The sequence below is a fragment of the Crocodylus siamensis genome, chromosome 6 (assembly GCF_052110815.1).
Source record: "Crocodylus siamensis isolate JL-2025a chromosome 6, ASM5211081v1, whole genome shotgun sequence".
In the NCBI taxonomy this organism is placed as follows: domain Eukaryota; kingdom Metazoa; phylum Chordata; order Crocodylia; family Crocodylidae; genus Crocodylus; species Crocodylus siamensis.
This window is the reverse complement of record NC_143400.1, coordinates 41039592-41063486: the sequence shown is the minus strand read 5'-3', so window position 1 is coordinate 41063486 and position 23895 is coordinate 41039592. Positions and strand designations below refer to the sequence as shown.

The following is a 23895-nucleotide window of genomic DNA, read 5'->3' as shown; positions in this document are numbered from 1 at the left end:
CAGCTTGTGACTGTTATTCCTGGTCACTCCTGGCAGTGCTCAGGGGAACAGGGACTCCCCCAGTGCCTGCTGATCCCCCCTGACTAGTTTAAAACAGGCTACTAGATCCCCCTCAGCCTTCTCTTGTGGAGGCTGAACAGGTTCAGGTCCCGTAGCTTTTCCTCAAGGGCCTGCCCTGCTGCCCCCTGATCATGAGAGAGGCCTCCTCTGGACCCTCTCCATGTTGTCCACATCCCTCTTGAAGTGCGGTGCCCAGAACTGGAGGCAGGACTCCAGCTGCGGCCTGACCAGTGCCGCACAGAGGGGGAGGATCACCTCCCTGGCCCTGCTTGAGATGCATCTGTGGATGTATGGCAAGGTGCGGTTGGCCTTCCTAACTGCCTCCCCACACTGCCGGCCCATGTTCATCTTGGAGTCAGTGATGACTCCAAGATCCTTTCCACCTCCGTGCTGACAAGAGGGGAGTTCCCCAGCCTGTAGGTATGGTGCCGGTTGTTCCTCCCGAGGTGCATCACCTTGCACTTGTCTGTGTTGAATCCCATCCTATTCTTATCCACCCACCCTTGTAACCTGTCAAGGTCTGATTGTAGCCTGATGCTTCCTTCTAGTGTGCCCACTTCCCCCCACATCTTTGTGTCATCAGCAGATTTGAGCAGGGTGCTTTTTACCCCCTCGTCCAAATCGCTGATGATGATGTTGAACAGTGCGGGCCCGAGGACCGAGCCCTGGGGGACCCCACTGCCCACGTCCTTCCAGGTTGAGAAGGACCCATCCACTACCACCCTCTGGGTGTGACCTTCCAGCCAGTTGGCGACCCATTTGACTGTGTGGGTGTCGACACCACAGTCCCCCAGTTTCTTAATGAGAATGGGGTGAGAGACAGTGTTGAAGGTCTTCCGGAAGTCCAGGAAGACTATGTCCACTGCTACCCCTGCATCTAATGATCTGGTGATCTGATTGTAAAAGGCCACCAGGTTGGTCTGACAGGACCTGCTGCTGATGAACCCGTGTTGGTTGCCCCTAAGCATGCAGTCCCCTGCTGGCCCCTCCTGGATATGTGCCAGCATAATTTTCCTTAAGGGTTTTCTTGAATTGTCTTATTTCATCACACCAATCCGTTTCCATGTGAGAGTCTCATATAAGAATGATGTATTTCTATCCAGAGGACGTGTCCCAAATATTTTCAGTGCTTCCTTCTGTATCTGGTGGAAGTGAGCTGATGGTTGGTGATTTCTCCTCATAGTGATGATTTCTTTCCATTGGATGTCCAGAGCCTTCCCTGAAGGCATCTAGTGTCCTAACACTTTGGCTGGGCTCCAGCTCTCTCAGCTGTTGATACTGATGTGACGTTTGAACTGAGAATTCTCCGTGGCATTCTGGGGCTGTATATCTTTCATTACTTTGTTGTTAAATTAGTGAATGTAGTGGTAATTTTCTATCTTTGTTACTAGTTCCTTCCTGAAGTCTCCATTCGTTAGTACAGTGCTCCCCAGATAGATGTATTGTTCTACTTCGTTGATGGTTTTGACTTCTTTGATGGTTTTCCTTGATAGCTTATTTCCAGGAATACTTGTTTTGCTATCACTGACTTTTGAGCTCTGCTTAGCCTGCTGTTTTTGCCAGGCTGCCAGCCTCTGTTGGCAGATTTTTGATGCACAGTAGTGCAGTATGATGTGCAAAATATAAGTCTTCCAGACTTTGCAGTGGCAGTGTTTTGTACTCCTTGCCGTTACCTTGTCTTGACAGTTGCAAGCAGCAGCAGGAGATAGATAATGCAATTGTATTTCATGCCAATGCCCAAATTTGTGCATAGACACTCTTACTTCACTTCAAGCATTTTGTTGCATGTTATTTTAATATTTTTTTAATGAGATTAAGCAAATAAGAAGTTGTTTTCAATCATTATCCAGGCCTAAATCCTCCCCTGCTATACACATCATGAGTGATAAAGCATTGAGTGTGAATGTAAGAGATGAAAATTTCCCAACTGAAGCCAATGGGTTGCTACCAGGATATGGCTGCAGCTTTAGTGAATGAGGTTTTGCTGGGCTTGCAGGTATGTTTTCTGGCCTCTAGATGGAGTGTACTGTGTTCTCAGTACAGCTGTGTGCATAATGGATTTTGTCATTCAGGGGCAGTTCTGAAAAAAGGATTTATTTTGTTCAGCATGTGTATTGTGTATTTTTACCTTCTTTAATAATTCTGAAGAAAATACAGAAGCAAAAAAGTCATTTGAATTACCAAAAAATCTAAAGATATGAAATGTTTTGACTTTTTTTTCAAAGAATTTTTCTGTTTGTGTCACCTGACAGAAATATCCACATGAATTTGTAGCACAGTTCAGCACTGCCAAATTTTCTCCCTCCCCAGTGAGGGAAAGGAAATTTCAAGTGAAAAATGTTACTGAATTCTAGCTTGACTTCCATATGAGGAATTAGAAAGGAATGGAAGCTGTCTTCTTTTATTTATGATCTATGGGCATTTCCCTAACAAATGTCTGCTGTTTAAAAATGATTATGTCTTACAACATTGTGGATCCATCTTCTAGCTTGCCCCACCTTCCCCTATCTAATGACATCTATACAACCAGTTTAAAAGGGCTCATCTTCTTGGTATATGAGCACAAAACAAAATAGCAAACGGGTGAAATAATAAAGGTGCTGTTTAGCTGGAGCAGCTGTTGAGCACAGCTTTGGAGCACAAAAAGGGATGCAAAATCCACAGAGTAGGCTGTCCAGCAGGCCCTTAGGCATTCTTATTAGGGTCACTAGGCATTAGATGTATGAGCTTTCATTGGGTTGAAAGATAAGGATGAGAACTTAAATTAAGCTAGGGTTGGACTTTTTTAAGGAACATAAGAGAATTAAATTACAGTTCAGTGCACAGACTTCTTAAAACCTTTCAAAACCCCACCTTCCCATTACCAACACTTCTGAGTACCGCTGTCTGATCTACAGAAATTCTGTCCCCCAGTCACCTTGGTATTTATGTACGGGTATGTAGAAAAGTCAGTGTTGACATTTAAATAGCAACAATTGTACATATGTGGAAGCATAGCTGAAAGGCAGAAATGCATATTCACCATTTCAATGTCTTATATTATAAATAATGGAGTGACTTTCATTGTTAATACCCTTTTGTAAATCTGGAATAATTCTGAAGGGAGCATTACAGTTATACCATAATGCTAAGCTTTTACGTGAGTTTAGAATCTGTCTTTCTGTCTACCTCCTACCAGTCTACCTCCCAATCCCAGGCCCTTCTGTATACCTGAAAACCAAAGGATTCAAGATTGGTTGCTTCCAGAATGTTTTGAAGCAGACTTTGAAATGCAAGCCAATAAATTTTAGCCAGCTGTCACTGGTGAGTGAGAAATATTCTCTTTTACTACCCAAGCATGCAATGGTGGCGATATATTTTCCATGCAAACACAGGCATTACTATACTTAGCACACTAATGAAATTCTAATTGTTCAATGTACTATAACTACATGCTTTTTTTGAGCTTGTTCCCACATCTCAAAATTAATTCTTGTTTTTACCAAAATGAAACTCTCATGACGTCCCTGCAATATTCCTGCCAACATCACTCTAATAAAGTACTATGGCACTCTATCATCAAGCTACCATCATTTGGATAATCCATTGCTGTAATACATCACTCGTGTGCTATTGTTTTGATGATGTATGAAAGTAATGCATCATTACAGAGCTGCCAGCAGAAATATCCCAGAGGCTGACATGCTTTGTAAATTTTATTCTTTTTTAAAGATGGGGAGAAAAAAAAAGAGAATCATTATTTATGGGAGCTGGAAAGGAAGGAATTTAGATTTGAACTAGAGGGAGAATATTATATATCAAGTGTGTGAGGGTTTGATTTTCAAAGGTGCCTTAATCAGTAAGAGCTGTAGGTGCTCATCATTACTGAAAATCAGGCACAGAGATTTCCTGGCTCTCAGTCCAGTGCCATTAAGCAAAGGGCCATTCCTTGTCTTGATCATCTTTATGGAAGACAATGATAGATGATTTTGTGGGTAAAATACTGGACTTGGGGAAGCTAGATTCAGGGCTTGACTTGTATTGGCTCCCTCTCTATCCTGGTTCAAATCATTTAATCTCTTCATGCCTCATTTCACCTACCCTTTGTCTGGTCTGTCTTGGTTTTGTGTTCAAACGCTAAACTCACTGTTAAGTAAGTGCAGTAGCACTTGAAAATCCTTTTTTGTGCCAAGTGCTGTCCACATAGTAGGACATGGCTTTCAAGTCTTAAACCCTGGCTGAGCAAAGTGCTTCAACAGGCAATTAAGGTATCTAAATTCAGTGGGACTTCTTTGTGCACTCAAGTACTTGCTAAATCAGGGCTATGACTTCTGGAAGTGAGGACTATGTTTACTGAAAGAACTAAGTAAGCACAACAGGAGACTGCTCTAATGCTAATAACAGTATATCCAATAACAGCATATTATTTGCAACAATAACGTAGTTATCAGGTTACCTGTAAAACTTGCAGTAGTTACAGTTGTTTTGACGAAGATAGATAAAGCTTTGATTTCATACATTGTCAGTCATACTCCAGCTATCTTAAATCACTTTACGGTTCACTTGCAGCAACTTCAATGACATGACAAGATCTACAGTTGTTGCCCAGGCCAATAGATCAAACATCTGAGGCTAGAAAAGGTTTTCCATGGTAATAGGGTTTACACCGTGAGTTCATCTTGTATAACTGTATAGTGTTAGCCAAGTGTAGAGCTAGTTTTATGAATTGGACTGAGTAGGATTAAGAACTCCTCACATATTATTTGGACCTTGGCTGTGAGCTAATAGGAGTAAATGGATGATGCATATCATAATTCATACCCTCACCCCTTAGGGGCTGAAGGGAGGGCAAAGAAAATCCCCTACTTGGGGAGACAGCTCTGTTTTGTCATCATTTGTTGTTAGTACAAGTCAGCAACAAATGAATAAATGACACCCCCTTCTCACACCCGGAAGGAAACGTGACTCACAGGAGCATCTTTTAGTCAGGTTGCTGCCCCCAAAGGTTATCCACCCCCTTTGCTCAAGGCTGTGTTAAAAGCCCCTGTTAAGGTCCTTCTGGTCGTCTCTGTATACATATTTCTCCTCATCTTTCTAGCAGGATGTCACTTCCTGTTTTTGACAGCTTATCAGAGCCTGTGAGAGCTATTCCTTTTTGCTTTGGACAGCCAAGTGGAAAATGACTCTCAGATTCAGTCTCTTCCCTTGTTCGATTGATTACAAAGCCAGTCCTCAGATTTCTTTTCCGCCTGCCTCAGGCCTCCTGGTTTCTATTTCCAGCTTTTGATCACTGATTCTCTGTTTGGTAAAAGCTTGACTGTCTGTGTTGCAGCCCATCTGATTATTACGCTTCACAATAATGAGTTAGAAACCAGTACCTGGCTGGCAGTGTATGGAGAGATCATTATGTGGTGAGGAATGGCTTAGATGTCTTAGGCATGTTTATGGAGAAGAAGTTCTGGCCAGGAAGTACTCAGAAAGTCACTAGGGGAGTTTTGATTTCCATTTGGGCAACCACCTGAAATTTCCTGTAATCTTCCAAGTTAAAAAAACTGTTCCTTACAAATCCAGCGCCGTCCCTAAGTCTTAAAAATTCATGTGCAAGTTGCACAATGCAAATTGAGATCAAGACCAGTAGGGGAGGCTTTTATGGTTTAGGGGATGTCTGTTTCTGTGATCGCTAGTAGTAATAAGAGGAGGGAGAACGAACGAGTGATGAGGTAGGGATGCATGCATTCAGTGCAGGTTTCCAGAGAGCTCAGTTCCCATTATGTATCAGAAAAGGGGAAACAGATTTTTGGAAGAGCTCAGGTCTTTGGGTTCTGAGCACTGCTCGAAAATCTGACCAAGAGCTGATCTGGAATGATTTTCTGTCAACAAAGGAAGAACTGTGTGTGTGAGCATCCCATTGTTGATCTCATGTTGTTTTCTATTACTTTGCCTCCCTACATTTCCGTTTCCATATAATATGTACCAAAATAATAGTCCCTGGGGAGAGGGAGCATTCCACTTCTTGCAGTGGTGAGGGCAGCACTGCCAGGGACTGGATGAGAGCTTTTATTGATCAGCGCTGAGAGCAGCTCACGGGCAGTCTAGGAAAAATGTCTTTTTTGCCTCTTCATGAAACAGGAGTTTTGAGCCAGTGCTTGCATGTGTCTTGGGCTCCTTTCCTTTTATCTTTGATATGTTAACTCTTCCATGTGTCAGGGATATTGGATGTACACTTCTGGATGGTCGGGAAGAAGGAAGGCTATGCAGACAGGAGGCTGCATTAAGACACAGGAGATCTGGCTTCAGTTCTTAGCCTTTCCATACACTGCCCCTATATCCTTAACCTTCCTGTGTCTCGCATGTAAAATAGGGATGGTGATACTTAGTTGGACTGGTCTACTAACACTGTAATTAATCTCTTTGGGGCCAGGACTGTCATTTCCTGTGTGTCTGAACAGCACCCCATCTCAAGTAGGGCTTGACAGTGCTGTGGTAATACAAATAAGTACTTTGTATTATTTTATTTTATCTCCATCTTGATCTCCTCTTTTCTGTGTGTTCCTTCTTATGCAGCATCAGAGATCATGTCTTATCTCCCATATACACTACAGAAATCAATCCCATTTGGCACAGGTAAAGTGATCCCTTTTTTAATGTTATCTCATGGCGGCAGCCACTCAGTTTGGCTCCTGCACATGTGCGAGGTTAGGCTTTGGCAGCTGAGTGTAGTAGAGATTTCTCCTTCTGATGAACCTAGCAAGGAAGCTGTAACAGTCATGTAAACATATGGAGGGGAAAGACTTCTTTATGTTGGTGCACATATCTTTGTGCTACTTCACGAAAAATGTGAAGTAGCCCATTGAACACCAAGACTGTGTATAGATAAAGTGAATGTCCTTTTTACATGTAAAATGCAGCTGTAGGGACACTTTGCAGTGTGTCAGGATGTGGTAGTTCAGGAACTGAGATTATAACCCAAATATCCCATTATAATGTGATTATAACCAATTATATTTGAGAATATTACCCAGATATCAAGGGTTCCACACCAGTTCTCTGACTGTTAGTTAGCATTGCCTGCCATTATACCGAGAAAGAGGATTGAGTGTATGGTTTTATTTTTAGGCAGACAAAACTCTTGGGGCAGAGATGATATCTTTTATTAGACCAACTAGATAGTTGCAAAAATGTTTTTTTCTTTGCAAGCTTTTGGGCCCAAATGCCCTTCAAGAAAAGGAGAATTCAAAGATTGTAAAATTTCTCCCAGGTAGAAAAGAAACTTCATCTTGAACAGGGGATTTGAAGGATGGTAGGGTTCCCCTGGGTTTTGTTTTTGTCTTTCTTTCAAGTAGAAAATAGATGAAAGACTAACCAGCTCATTGAGTTAGCCCAGAAAAACCACACCAATTTATGTCACTAGGACACACAAGGAATTGTCACATCCTGCCCAGCCCAAATGACCAGGTACCCATTTACATCTGAGTCGACTTGGGGACTGCCTTTGTGAGTCCAGAATGATGCTTGGACTCATGCCTCTGGACCAGTATTGAGCTGCCTTAACTGCTCTGTCACTGAGCCCCTTGTATAATTTAAGAGATCTAGGATACAGCTTTAGATCATATCCTTGAACTTAGGCTGTATTTTTTAATCAGATTCTGCTAATTCAATTTAAAGCCATTTTAATGAACTACCAAAAAAAAAAAAAAGAGAGAGAGAAATGAAAAATAAATGAAAAACTTGATAAGATAAGACAATCTTGGAATAAATTCTGGAAATTCAAAGCCATGTCTGCTTTGTGTAAATCAGCTGAGATCCACTGACTCCAGCTGGTCTTAGGCACTGCAACTACAATAAACAAGAATAGTACAAATATGCCAGTTGATGCCAGCTGAGGACTTGACCTAAAATACTTAAGATGCTCAGCACCTACAGCTCTAGTTGGAGCCAGTTGGATCATAAGAGCTTAGCGACTCTCAGATTTTTGCTCTGGTTGAGTGTTGCTGAAGAGGTCTGTGTGCCACTTCTGGCTTGCTTATGTCCGATCTCAAAATCTGAAAAGGACACATGTGGTGCATGAACATTGTGCTAGCCCAGGAGTAGATTTGCCCCAGACAGCATGAGAGCATTTTCTCAATATGTAAATGTGCTCCAAGTTAGCAAACCTAAACTTAAAACAAACAAACAAAAAAAGAGTTCATTTCACATATGTTGCCAGCCAGGAGCTATTTAGCACTTTATCATTTTCAATCTCTTTTTCTCTCAGGATCAAAGCCTGATCCCTTGTTCCGTATTTATAGGTGTCTTAAACATCTGCTTTCCCCTTGATTCAATTTACCAAGCCTGATGGATTGCTAATTGAAATGCACATCTAGGGTATTCTGCATCTTAATTGTCTCCAAGTGCTATCTAATAATGAAGGAAATGGATAAAGGATTGTCCAAAGGGAGGGTGTGATTATGAATAAAGATTCATTTCAGAAGAACATGCATTTATTTTTAAATAGTGATTATTTTCAAAGTCATTTTTCAGTAAACTAGCAATGACATGTTTCCCCTATATGTACTTGACAGAGTGGGGTTTTTAAAGTGACACTTTTCTTTCTTTCTTTTTTTTTAATAGTTAACCACTGGGAATGAACACAAGGGTAATTAACACTGCGAGCATCTGTTTACCCAGAAGAATTACAGGCATGGAAACTAGGGTAAAACTCGGGGGGGGGGATGCATTTATTTTTAAAAATAATTTACAGAAAATTGTGTTATTTAAATTCCTGTGTCTGTTGATTTGTAAATTATTTCAGAGATAATATTCTTTAAAAAAATGTTTTACATCTTAATGGAAGTAGAATGGCAGTTTTGAAAATTTACTACAGTGCTTAAAATATTTCACTGAATCTGGAGGAGGAGAGGTTAAGTATGTTTTTTGGGCACCTCTACACATGCCGGATGTCTACTCCAATGCGTGCTAATTACCATTCATCAGACCAGGCTCAATTAAGTGAGTCTACTGGAGTGTGCTAATTAGCACACTCCAGCAGCCGCTGTGTCATGTCTATTCAGTGTCCCCGTGCTTCAAAATGGCAGCAGGAACACTTTAAGTAAACCTCATTGAACTGAAAACATGGGATGGTGTGGGTACTTTAATCAGAACAGCTCTGAGAGTTGCTCTGATACTATAGGGATGGGAAGTATATTGTCATATTTTCTGGTGGTTAGTGCTTGCCATTTGAATTTCCTGTTGGAGTTGGTTGAAAAAGTGTGACTTTGTTTTGTTTTTGGTTGTGCTTGTGTGGTTTTTAATGAAAAGAAGGATACTTTTTCACAATGTTTTCATCTCTTTTTCTTATTTTTCCCTCCTTGCTTGCTTTCCTTTCCTTGCAATAGGAAACACCTTTGAGTCTGGGGTTGAGTGTGCAGTTGCTTCTCACTTAGACCGCACACTGAGCTCTTGGCCACTGATCTTTTTTGCCAGTTGCACCTTCATGCCAGTGTATTCTCTGTTGCATCCCTTTCTTCAAAATCCTAGATCCGCTTCTGGCTTACATACTTCAAATATCTGCTTGCCACCTTATAAGGTCCCTTTCAAAGTAACATAAATATGTTATCTCACTGCATACTTATTTGAGGCACTTGTCAAATTATTGGTGATATGTGAAAGCTTTAGGCAAGATCACATAAAACCAAAATGGTCCAAGGCTTAGTGTGATATCCAGGGGCTTAGAAGATGCTGGGTCAGTTCTCTGCTCTCAGATGGTCCCATGAACTGTTGAGCTATCTTCAGAAAGTTCCTTCCTCTAAAATTCTGGCTGGAGCGGTCTTTTTGGTATTCTTAGTTTTGTCACTTTTTTAAGGCCAGAAAGAATCAATAATTTAAGCCTGTCCTGTTGTACAACACGTCAAAGAATTTTATCTGATTACCTCTGTATTGAAATGAACAACTTATGTTCAATTAAAGCAGAACTTCTAGAACTAAAGACATCCTGAGCTACACAGTGTAACACACTGTTTGGCAATTTATTCAGGTTGTAATTACCCTAGCTTGACAAAAAAACAAACAAACCAGACAAACGAGGAGACCTATTTCTAAATTTCATTTGCCTGACTTCAACTTGCAGCCACTTTTTCTAGTGTATTTCTGTGCCAGATGACATGCATCTTTAGGACCCAGCAATATATCCCTGTAAAGGTATTGTATATACTGTAATCAAGACATCTTTCAATCTTCTTTCTGATAAATTAGGCAGATTGAGCTCTGCAGATCAGCAAGCTTGAGAAAAATTTTGCATTAGGCATCGAGTAGCACATCTACCGAACATAAGGCGATCGCTTTGCCGGCAGGCTTAGCCCATATCTCTATATATCATTTTGTTTTGTCTCTCTTGACAACACTGACCTCAAATTAAAAAAAAACAACCAGATTTACAGATCAAAATAGCTATGAGCAAATTTGTTTTTGTGTTTGTGCAAACAGAGTTACTATCTACAGTGCCATCTCTGCCTAGGAGGATATTCACACAGGTTGGGTACTCTGTTAATCACTTCTTAGAGGGAGGATTGTCTCAGCAAACCTGTGTTTAATTTTAGGCCATGCGAAAGACCTCTTGTACTAATTTGGGCCAGTCATTTAGGCCTGATCCAATACTTGTTTAAATGAATGGGGTTAGAGTGTTTCTTTTATTTTTTAAGCCAAAGTTTCTTTGTTTGCAATTGTGGCATAATATTATTTCCCATCCCTGTGAGAAAATTAGCAATATTGATATGTGTGAGTTGACTGGATTCTACAAAAAAGGAGTAATATGAACGAACCTAGGTGGGCAGATATTAAAGAATAAAGATTGAGATTAAGGATGTGGATGGGAATCTAGAATATTTAAACACAGGGTAATGCAGTTAAAAACTCACACTTCCAAACAGGGCCATGGGATTGGTGAAGAAGGGAAAGCTAAACATATAAATACTAGGGCTGTGTGAAGCTTTGGGTACTGATTTGATTTAGAGGAGATTTAGCTCAATTTGGTGGCTGAATCTCCAAATCCAAATCAAAGAAGGGGACCAATAAAGAGGTCCAAATTGATTCGAAGTGGGCCGGGACTGTCCGAATTGTCAAAGCTCTCCCAGTCTTTGGAAAAATATTTTCAAGATTTGAATATTTTTGATTTGGAAAAGATTGGGAGAGCTTTGACAATTCGGACAGTCCTGGCCCGCTGGAGCTGGACATGGAGCTGGTAAGTAGGGGGTGGAGGGGGGGTGGGGACCATGGGGGGACCCCTGCCAGGCCCCATCCCCTGCCTGCTCCCCCAGCCCCCTGAGCACCCCCTGATCCCCACCTGCTCTCCCAGCCCCATCATGGCTGCCCTGCCTGGCCCAGCTCCTGGTGCTTTAGAAAAATCCACACTCACCGGGTCCTGCCAGGCAGGGGGCAATCCCTGCTGCCCCCCACTGCCCCACACCACATGGGGGACTCTGCCATGAGCCCCCTGACCCCCCCTTTTCCCCCATTCCCATGGCTGCCCCACCTGACCCAGCACTGGCCCTTTAAGGAAAAAAAAAAACTCCAAAACCCTGGACTCACCAGATCCTGCAGCGGCCTTGGGGTGTCGGGGGGCTTGTGGAAGAGCCCCCTACATGGCACTGGGCTGTAGGGGGCAGCGGGGATCATCCCCCCACTGGGCAGGAACTGGTGAGTTCAGGGTTTTTTGTTTTTTGCTTTTCCTTAAAAGAGCTGGGAAGGGCGGGGCAGCCATGTGGGGGTGGGGCTGGCACGGGGCGTCGGGGGCTTGTGCAGAGCCCCCCATGCAGCATGGGGCAGTGGTGGGCAGCGGGGATTTCCCCCCACTCGGCAGCACCTGGTGAGTTGGGGCTTCTTTTTCCAAGGAGCTGGGAGCTGGGCCGGGCGAGGCAGCCATTGCGGGACTGGGAGAGCGGGTGGGGGATGGGGCCTTGTGATTCTGAGATTCGTTTGGTTTGGCAGCAGCCTAATCTCCAAATCAGATTTGACTGAATAAATTCGGGAGAGTGATGCGATTCACCAAATTGAATCCCTGTCCCCTGAATCAGCTGAATCTGAAGCGAATGCTAGCCACTTTGCACAGGTCTAATAAATACGTGTATTAGAACAGAGTGGGTTACTAGTCACCCTGCAAAATAAGAAATGAAGATTGGACTCTTCAGTGGGGTGGAAATAAAAAGATGTGCGGCACAGCAGACTGTGTTAATTCTATGACTACATGTCATAGCTTAAAACAGGAACAGATGTCAGTAGGACAAAAAGTAGCAGATGGGAATATAAGTTTCTTTTTTTTTTTTAATATACATAATTATACCAAAACATCAATCATTAAATTATGAAGTCACATCAGAACAGGGGAGGAGAGTATACTTCTGTGCCTGGTAGGAGGAGATTGGCAAGCTGACTGTTGTTTTTATTTACACACACCAGTGATGCCTCAACAATAGGTTTTGTCAAGGAGTCTGGAGCGTTTGTCTTAGAAGATGACAACTGCAACTTTAGGAATAAAATCTGAATATATAGGTGAGGTCTTCCCTTTAGGTAAAGGAAGCAGATGCTGAAGGATCTGAAATGGGCGGAGGCTGAGGGAAATGAGTTGTAACTTTTACATGAATCGTGCTTTTTGAGGACCAGTGGAAGACTGAGTTGGGATTCCCACCTACTTTAATAGGAGTTACATTAGGGCTCTGGCACTGTACTGGAAGTCTGGCTATTTGGGTCCAGTCCCTGGTCCTTCACTTTGGGCAGTTAATCTCTCTGGACCTCTGTTTCTCTTCTGCAAAATGGAGATATCATTGCTTCCTTTTTTCCCCACCTTGGGGTTTTCTTGTCTAGTTATGTTGCACCTTCTCTAGGGGTAGGGATTGTGGCCAGCATAATGTGTGCACAGTTCCTAGTGCAACAGGTTTCTAATCTCTGTTGGCAAATGGGTGAGAGAAAGCAATAACAGATTCTTCAGGTTACCCCCAGTTGGACAGGAGTTACAAGAAGAAATGAAAGTTGAGAACAAAATTGAAGCAAAGGCCCTAGACATTGTTTCAGAGGGAGCAATGCGCATAGATAATGTGAGCAGTAAGAGTGCTGAGCCAGGCACAATGAAGTCCTGGTTCATAACTGGGGCTCACAGGTGCTACAGAATAATAGCAGAGTTGATGAAGCTGTATCAAATGACATTGACTTTAATGGGAATTGTACTGAGCACCAAGTTCTGGTATGCTGGTCTCATTGTAATTAAGAAATATACCAGTGGAATATGCTTTTTCTAACTGTCTGTCCTAGGCAAAATAATACTACTGATCCTTAGCAGTTATGTAGCTGTTTATAAGTTTACATGCTGCTGTGAGTTTTCAGGGCCTATTACTATGGTGCATTGTTCTTTGGTATCCAGATTGTAAATTGGCAGTGCAGCACAATAGGGTTATGTAATTAAAATGAACATCTAATCTGGGATCACACAGAGCTAGCAATAGGAAAGCAAACCTTAGCAGTACAATCAATTTTTTCCTTCAAGCTTTTAATGTAAAAAATAAAAGCAGGACGGGGGGAGAGGGAGATCTGTAATTGCATTTAATAGCACTGCATCACTAGGCAAAAAGGGTTTATCCTGGCTTTGCATGTTTTAGCACCTTAGCTTAAACTATCTGACACTAGGCTGGATCTCCGTCTTGTCTGAATCAGCATAGATCGATTTTCTCTCTCTTAGCTATTATATGACTCTCTTAGCTATTTATATGCCTCTGATTAGCAAAGATGTATTTACATTAAATACATCTTTAATGTATTTACTCTTGCTCCATCCCTCTTTCTTTTCTTTCCTTCAAAACTTTTTGAGATTCTAAAAATATTCCTGTTGCATATCAGGAAAAAATCAAGCTCTTATGAAGTGAAAATCTTGGGGAAAGACTCTCATGACAATCTGCACCTGCAGTAGGACCACCTCATTTCAGAGTGGCAGCAGCATTTTTGGTGTGCATTCCTTCTGGTGCACAGTTGTTGTTTGGATTCTCCTATATATTTTCCATCAGGGTATTTAGTGCACTCAATGAGATGTATTACATTTTTGGAGGTGTAGCTGTAAGATCCAGGAATGGTGATGGTTCTGTTGTGGGGTGTAGTTATTGTGGGAGTGGTGGAGAAGGAAATGTGTTGGCAGGTTTTACTCTTCTTTTTACATTTTTAAAAATTTCTTGCCTGTTTTATATTTCTTTTGACATGCTCCCTAAAATCTACAAACAAAGGAACTGTGGCAGACCTATAATATCCAACCCTGGAACTGAGGAAATATCAGGTTCAGTTGGATCCATCCTCTTGTCCCTGAAGAGCGAGTTTTGTCAAAGACGCAACAGATTTTCTACAAAAACTTAAAAACATAGACCACCTTCCCAGCAATACCCTCCTAGCTAGCATAGATGTTACCAGCTTATATACCAGTATCCCATACCAGGATGGCCATACCAAGCCTGCCATACATATCTATAAGAGCAAGATTGCAACTCGGAGTACAGACCTAAAGATATTACTGAATTTATCACTTCATCCTCACACACAACAACTTCATTTTCAATAACCCACACTTCCTCCAGACCACGGGCACAGCTATGGGTACCAAAATGGCCACACAATATGTCAACCTTTATATGGGCCACCTGGAAGAAGAGTTTCTCAAGATCTGCATCATCAAACCCATGTTATACTTAAGATAAATAGATGACATCTTCATCATTTGGATTGCAAACCTGCAATCTCTGATTGATTTCCAGCATCACCCCTCTATCAGACTTTCTCTTGAATACTCCAACACCAATGTTTCCTTTTCAGACACTATGATCAATATCCAGAATGGTAAAATAAAAATCACCATATACAAGAAAGCCATGGAAAAACATACATATCTATGCAGAACCAGCAATCACTCTAACCATACCAAGAAAGCTGTAATATACAGCGAAGCCCTCTGATACCACTGAATTTGCACTGAGGAGAACATCTGTGATTGTGTCCCTGATTGCCTCACAAATCTCAAAAGGGCTTTCACTCAACAAGGACACTCATCTAGAGAGACAGATCACACTTTTGAAAGAGCCATGTAGATACCACGTGAAGAATTGCTGCTATACAACAAGAAAATTTCTATGACTCGCACACCATTAGTTATGACATACCACTCTTCTCTGAAACCTATATGGAAAATCCTCAAATAATTGCAACCCATACTAGAAGACCCAATTCTTAAAGAGATCTTCCCCGAGCCACCCATCCTAGCTTTTAAACAGCCTTTGAATGCACGCTGAAAATCTATCAAAGACAAAAACACGCAATTACCTGTGGATGAACACTTCTCACAAGACAAGCACTCTCTCCAGTCTTTCAGTTCTAATCCTCAAAGGGAACTTACAAAACACCTTTGTAGATGACCCTGTGAACTTCACTTCATAAATCTACTGGATACCAAAAATCATGGACTAAATATAGACATTGGATTTATGGTACATTATAACCTGCCTTCCATCCAATAACCGCAGGTAACCTCTCTACATTTTACTAGCTACATTCTTATCATCAGGTCAGCATTCCCCGCTGCCCCCTCCACTTACCCATCTCATACCTGTTGTCTCCCATCACCTCTGATCCTTCCTGCCCTGCATTTTTGTATTTTCACAGATCTGCATTTTGCATATTGGCTTCTGTTCTCCCCAGGAGAACACAAAACAACAAGACTGTCCCTATGCCTGAAGAAAGGTGTTTGTATCCAAAAGCTTGCAAAGACCAGCTTTTCCAATTATCTAGCTGGTCTAATGAAATATATTATATTAAGTATCCAATGCACTTGATTTTCCTTTCATTGGCATTACTTTTACAGCAGTGTGCCTCCTTCATTTTCACTGGAGTTACTTTCTTACCTCAGTGAGAAGAGCCACAGAATTAGATCCAAAGTATTTATTTCAGATCAAATAATAATGGCATGCCACTGTGTAGACAGGTAATGGTGATGGAGATACCAAGGTGGAAAGAATGTGTGTGATCTGTTTGTGTTTATTCTTTGGATCAGTAGCAGGAAAAGGCAAAAACCCCAAGTGTCCTGATCTTCATTTCCTTCCCTTTTAAGAAATTGAAGAACCATCCAAAAAAGGGGTTTTTTTCTCCCTGCGTGCGAGTCTTTTCTCACTGACACTGGTGAAAATCAGTAGCAATGTAATTTAAGTCAGTGCAGTTGCAGTGTGGTAAAGTGAATGTGAGAGTATACTCAGTGGGAGGTGGATGCACCAATGTATCCCTGTTAATGTTCTGTTCCTTTCGGATAGCTTCTGAGTGCATTTTATCTTCCACTTTTGCAAGAATAATTTTCTATCACTTACATGAGTTTGTATCTAAGCTTTTATCAAATTCCAGCTTTTTACATGCTGATAAAAAGAGTCAGCAGGAATTCCATTTTTCAGAAATTAAATGCAAGTGAACATGACTATTATGCCAGAAGCAGGAAGAAAAGTATTTGAGAAAATAGGTCAAGAATGCAATGTGGTATCTAAGAACAACTGGATGTCCTAAAGGTTAGACCATGGAATTACCACAAGGTCTCAGCAAGGAACAGCACAGAGCTGCTCTGCCCTACAGGCAAGCTGTGACTCAGGGGAGAGATATCTGTATAGCATCCGGGCAGGGGTGTCAGTGTCTGGGACCTGGGCTCATAAGTTGCAAATAATACATCATAGGTCTTAGCATGTTCAAAACTTAGGCTACTCCTGACCCTGGCAAAGGATACTTTCTAATAGACTCGAATGGAAATACTGTTGGCACAGAACAGGTGCTATCAAAACACAGCAGCTGCAAAATTGCTGATAAAATTATGACGTTTGTGTAGATACTGTTAAAAGGGCAGATAAACTGATTAATCAATGATGGAGCCTGGTGTCTTGTTATATGATGTAGGAAGTTTAGGGTTTGAGGGTGGTTTCCTTTGTTTTTTTCTTCCATACATTGTGTTTACTTCTGGAGGTCCCAGTTAGTTAAAGATATTTACAGCCTAGTATCATACACTTAAAAATTGGACTTTCTATTCTTACAGTTCATGAAACCATCTTCTTAGTAGCCTAAGCAGAGTATCAGAGGAGGTGAACGCTATGGTAACAATGGAAGACAGCTGGAATCAAACAAAAGTTGTTACTATTTCTGCTTCATATTTGCAAGCCATATTATACCACAAATACCTGTTCTGACTTTTTTTTGCATTTTAGTGCTTGTACTTTGACACACACATGGTAAGGACAGAAAACACCAGAAAACACAGTGGTGTTCTATCTTGCTTTACTATAACATACTGTAACGTGGTTAAACTCTCAGGCTAGATACCTGAAGGGGAGTTAGGCCCTGAATGCATTGAGGTGAATTATAAATCCCATTAGGCTCATGTCTTTATTGTTAGGCACCAAAGTCCCACTATGTTGAGCTGCCATCTCTATCTGTGTATTTCCTTGTAATCTGCCTTTTAGCTTATTCAGCACAGACTGCATTGTCAAAAGATGTTATCGCATGGGATACTGCATTGACATGGAAATCTAGCCTGATGCACTGTTAAGGATCCCTCAATACCTGAAGGTCTGTTTTTCCAAAATGATCCATTTTTTAGGGACCTCATTTGGGATTGGGGGACTTCTGAAAATCTGCTCCCTTCATCATTGCGGGTGCTGAACATTTAAAAATCTGGTAGTGAACTATTTTGAAAAATGTAGCCCTGTATTGCTTTTCATTGAGACCTGTAGACAATGCTTAAGCTCAGGTTGTCTTTTACTACTGGTGTTGAGACATACTGGCAGGGATTTCACCCAGGGAGATAAACACCAAGCCCAAAGAGGAAACAGTTTAAAGTGTCATCTCCAGCAAAGCCACAGGTGTCCTATGTTTTGCAAAGCAAGTCATTTGAATGCTCTGTGCCTCAGTTCCCCCCTCTAATGTGGGGACAATTGTCAGATGCTTCCCTTTTTCATAAAGATGTGGTGAAATGGGAATCCATGTTCATAAATGTCAGAGAGATGTGGTCTCACGCTAGAGGTAGGAAGAGCTTCTCAAATGCAATAGAGCAGAGCAAAGTGAAAGTGGAGTGACTGCATGACTGACAAAGAAATTACATTACAGCCTTGTGTGTATTTACATTTTACTTCAAAACAAGATGATAAACTGGGCTTGATCTTGCCAATACAGACTTGCAGGAGTAGTTCATGTGGGATTGGGTTCAATACATACAAGATCTTTACATACAGCCTCTTAAATGAAAATATCAGTTTCCTAAATCAGAATCATCTGCCATAGTAAATGAACTTTTAGACCTTTGATCAGTCATGTTCCCCTCAAGTTAAGAAATTTACAAGCAAATTATCTTGTGATTTGTAATTAAATTGCACTCCTGAACATTTTGCAAGGGACTACTCAGGCAAGTAAAATAATGTTAATTAATAGACTTAAATGAAGCCTTAACACTTTTGGTGTTTTCCAACAATTAATTACGTTTTAAAATGGCTTATTATTTATATGCAGCCCTAAGGCCAAAACCGTAACTTCACAGGGAAATCTGCTTGCTTAAAGACCGAGTAAAAAAGTGAAGGTTCACTTCCTGCACCTTTACTCACTCTGAGTGGTCTCCCACTGTACAAATATGCACATACATTGTGTAGTATTCTGCCACTCTGGTGCCTTGAGTAATACTTGCTCACATGAGTATTCCCCTTGAATTTCTTGAGTTAGTGAATCTGAATCAAGTTGCAGCAAGGGAGGTTTAGGTTAGATATTAGGAAACACCTTTTCACTAGGAGGGTGGTGAGTTATTGGAACAGGTTACCTAGAGAGGTGGTGCAATTTCCATCCTTCAGGGTTTTTAAGGTCTGGTTCAACAAAGCCTTGGCTGGAATGATCTAGTTGGGGTGGTCCTGCTTTGAGCAGGAGGTTGGACTAGATGATCTCCTGAGGTCCCTTCCAACCGTAACTTTCAATGTTTCTATGAATTAGAGAAGCAGACCCATTTTTAGTAAAGTACTTTTTAATATAAGGGGAAGCAATTGTATCTTCATTTCTAGAGTGATGGCAAATAAGTACATTTTTTTTTTCAAAAGTGCATGAGTGACTTGGGAGCCCAAGTTCTACTGACTTCCATTGGACTTATGTACTTGGGACATGCAGTAAATGTAAATAGGAGCTTGTTGTGATTATTTAAGGGTCTAAGCAGGTTTGATGCTGAATCCCCATTAACCCCAGTGTGAATTAGGAACCTAACTTGTAAATTTGATCTTTAGAGTCATAACTACATTTTGTGAATCTGGCCCAAAGGGTCTAAGTTTAATTTGAAAATGGAATTATTTGGGCATGTTTGAACATATTATTCTGAATCAAATTCCATACCCAGAAGCTTCTGCTTTGGAGAGGGTGTGCTCCAGATGTGGACTGAACACAGCCATTTAAGCCCATCACCACTTTAATGCCACATGTGTGGTCATAAACACCAGAAAAATGTCTGTCATTAGGTCTTGTTTTACTTAAAAAGCTATGACATCTACCATGGATCAGAAAGTTGTGCATTGTACTGGATATTATCTTCACTTGAATAGTACAGGAATTGCCAATCAGCCATTTAGTCAACCATGCATCGGGGGAGGCTGTCTCTGGTGTATGAACAATGAGGTAGTTGATTAAAGGAGCTAATAGATTTGTAATGTGAAAATCTAAAATGAGTGAGTAATGGCAAAAGTTCCCAAATGCAGATTGAACACACAGCTTTGGTTCTTGTTGTATTTTTAATAGATGCCTGATGGCATGCATACCTGCCTCCACTGTAGAAACAAAAAAATAACTGAATTCTTCTCTCCAAATGCTTATTCATGTCTCTATAGAGTTCTCAAAGCTCTAGCATATTGTTTTGCAGATAATATCTTGCACTTAGAACTGATATTGTGATCCTGCACAGCTCAATCAGGGGCAGGTACACAGCCCCACGGACGATGGGGCCGCTTGGGGAGCCCAGCACAGAGATCACAAGCAGGTCCTAAGCCCCAGCACCCATGACACAGGGCACTGCATGGCTGAGATCCGGCTTGATGGTAAATTGACTCAAGTCAGTTCAACAACCCAGGACTGAGATTGTGATCCCATGTCTTCTGTCACATTCAGTATACTGCAAACATGTGTGTTTAGCAGCTTTACTCGTTTAGTCATAAGCTGGGTTTGGTCCAGAAAAATCAGGAAAGCTCCCAGAAGAATCAAACCTTTAAGAACTTGTGGCTATTGTGAGAACAGATTCAGCTGTGCTAGGAGAGGGTGAATGTAACATCTTTATGGATGTTACGGACCTAATGAAAAATGTCTTGTATTCAAAATCTTGTCTAATCTTGGGCAGCTGAGTGGGTGGAAGGCAGCTGGGAGCTGGAGCCAGAGGCCCATGCACTGAGGCAGGAGCCACCCTGTTGAAGTTTCCTCGGGGCCTGGAGCAATGTGATAACCTGTAAGCTTGGACCATTCCTTATCTTAACGAGGTATCAATAGGAGTCTGTTGAGTGTGGCATCTGAGCACCCCACAGACATGAATGAACTTGACCTTTGACCCCAATGATTTTACAATTAAGAAACTGAAACACAGGCTGATTAAAATGATGTTCAGGGAATATGTGGCAGAGTTTGGGAAGAACTTCTGTCCTGAGTCCTGTGCCTTTTCCTTGGCTACAAGACTTCCTCCTAGCAGGCGGGGTGACTACATTGGTAATATTCGACTTGCCCCATTGTCCATTGTTACTAGAAACAATTGCTGCTTGCACAGAGGAGAGCAGAAAGCCAGCTACCCTCAAACAGCTAGCAGGAAGCATAGGTCAAGCCCAGCACTAGATGGGGACTTCTGGTTTTCCACGCACATAAGAGAAGCGAATCAGAGTCTCGGGACAAGATACGTAGAAGATAGAACAAATGAATACTTAACATTTTTTCCTCCTCTAAGAAAATCCTGCCTTAAATATGGTGGTTCTTTTCTGAACATATTGGGAAAGTTTGTGTGGAATGTAGTCTTTTTAATATACAGTATAAATGGTTCCTCTGTTATCGTGCATATTTCTTAGTTGTAATTAAGCACCTTTAAAAACTACACACAATTAAAGTGTCAGTGCTTTTTGAATACTCTTAATTCTAATAAGCATTGATGCTTTATTCATGAAGAGCATTAAAAAGCACTTAGTCATCCTTGAAAATATACGGATTGTGCATAAGACCGATGCTGAAAGGAAACTGGATGAGGAATAGCAGTAAGAGAGCTGCCGATTGATGGAGAGGGATTTTGTAGTTTCTTAGGCTTCAAAAGCAAGAGAAAATGTCTGTATTAAAAATGATTTCAGATCACATTAGGATCTTACATTAGGCAATTTTGGGGCTGATACTGCTCAAAGCTAAATTATAGGGGCCTGATGCACAGTCCCTGTGGCTACACTGCAACATCCCTAGCTTGTCAGCAAGACTGAGAGTTGATAGAAATGGGGTAGTTCATGTTTTGCTGCTGTGACAGGTCTTCTGACTTAGGCAGATATTGATTATACTCTGTTTCAGTTTTCTTTGCAACCACCAGAATGAGAAACAACTATTTAAAAAAAAAGAAAAAAAGGTAAGGTTTTGATCTCATCACTCCAGGATGTGGCATTCCTTGCATGGACCTATATTATCTGCTTTTTTCAATTCACTCCTCTTACGCCCTATGAGTTTGGCAGTGTGTAAAATAGTAAGGGTTATAGTTTCAAGAAAAATGCATTATGGGCAAAGTGGTTTAGACTTCAGAGCAGATCTGTAGTGAACACTGCATGGAATGGAGTATGAAGTACAGATTATGATCTATAATCAACCATCTAACCTGAGAGATCACTTCTCTCCTTTTAATCTTCACATTTCAGTCAGGATGCTCAAGTTCGGTCCCCTTATGAAAGAGAAGAGGGTAGCTGGCTGGATGTCTTCTACCAGAAATGTACTCCCCAGCTTGGGGAGCAAGGGATTTAGTGGCCTTGCAGGCATGATACAGAAAATGTCTGTTGGACAGGGGTTTTGAGGAAGGCTAAGATGCTGCTTTCAACGTGATGATGGGAACTTTTCTTGAAGACTGACTGGCCATGTTCTTGTTGTGATCGCTTTACTGCTGCTGAGATGATACATTAGGGTGTCTAGAGTCTTGCTGTTCCTGAATCCAGACTCCCAGCCCCATTCATTGTCTACTGGGCTGTGCTGCCCCTCTACCCTTATGAAGTAAAAAGTCTTAATAGGAATTGGACCAAAAGGATCCCATAGACATCACTCTGAAAACCTACGGTATGTAGTTACAGGGAAGGGACTAATTTTCAGCCTGAATTAAAAGTCCTGCAGCACTGCCAGTAGCATAAAATAGCCATAAGTCTACCTGAAAAGGAATCCCTAGGTCTTCTTTATAGCGTTGTGAACCTTTTTAGTAATTTACCTATGTACAAGATCCTAAGTAGCATAACTCATGTAAAACTTGATTTTTCCCATTACCCATATAAATGCCAATTTGGCAGATATGCTTTATGTTTAGCTTGTGAAAGATCTTATCCAGATCAATGAAGGTACTTGTGTGCTTCAAGTTAAACACATGTGTATGTGTTTTCTTAGAGGTTGAGAGTTTTCTTTAGGAGGCTTCAAAAATAAAAACCTGCATATGGCTGTCTTCAGAATTGTTCCAGAGGAACAAAGGATATGTAACACATCCCAAAGGGTGTGTTAGTTCATTAATTACATCTCCATGTGATATGGCTGAACTGCTGCTCTTAATGTGTCTTATTTTTCATGTTAACTTTGTGAAATAAAGTACACACATTTGTTTCTGCACCTCTGCTACATGTTTTCAGTATTTCAGTAATTTCTTTAATACACCTCATAAATAAATGCAAAACAGATGCTGATTTGAATGCGTTAGCCTGGTACATTAATTACTGCACATAATGAATCTTAGAAAATGTAATAAAGGACTAATTGGTGTCAATAACAATAACACTGACAAATGCCTCCCGGTGTAATGTAAGCAACATTCCTCTTTGCCTGGGCAGGAAAAATATTCAGTTGAAGTTGGTCTCCCATGAACAATGCCCTTTCATATGATTTTTCACTATAAAAACCAAAACAAACCTTTTGCTGTTTGCTGAGTAAATAAGATGAGGAGGGTATGAAATACAGCTATTCATCAGCCTCATTGGTAGGTTGTGTTAGATTTTATCCATTTCTGCCCAGGACTATTTGTTTTAAGCTCAGAAGAATTTAAAATGTGAACATGAGTGAGGCTGAAATTAGAGATGATTGTAACTTGGCTATGTTATTTTGTTATTTTTTTGCTGCTGTAAGAGGATGCTGCATTAGACTTTAGTTATTATTTGCATTACAGCAGTACAGAAAGGTTGCAGTCAATATTATACCCTGGTTTTGGCACTCTGCAAACCCACAGTCTCTGTCCCGATGAACTTACGTTATAAATAGTTAACACCGAGGGAGAGCAGAGAGGCACTGAGAGGTGAAATGACTCAGGTGGGGTCAAAGAGCAGGTTAGTGGCAGAACTGGGAGTAGAGGCCAGCTGTCCTATTTGGCCATCTCGGCCTTATCCTGAAAACACCCTACATTCTAGGGCCTGGCTGTGGTGACTGTGGATATTCTTATTATCCATATGGACACCCAGTTGACGAGTGATCCCTTAGAGAGCCTGTGTATGTTCTAGATGCCTATCTGCTGGCACCATTTATGCTGCAAATGCTTGTTCAACACAGCTATAACACTTCTCTGTTAATTCAAGGTGTACTTGGTAGCCATGTTGGTCTGAGACAAAACAACATACAAAAAAATAGAAC

General features: G+C 41.2%; 1 long non-coding RNA gene across 1 annotated transcript; it reads left to right on the top strand.

The window, feature by feature from the left end:
• Positions 1 to 1915: 1915 nt before the first annotated feature.
• Positions 1916 to 22877, top strand: LOC149862377 (uncharacterized). Its single transcript, XR_016443220.1, has 4 exons — positions 1916 to 2056; positions 3239 to 3363; positions 8650 to 8731; positions 14277 to 22877. It is a non-coding gene; the product is annotated as an uncharacterized LOC149862377 (long non-coding RNA).
• The last annotated feature ends 1018 nt before the right edge of the window (positions 22878 to 23895 follow it).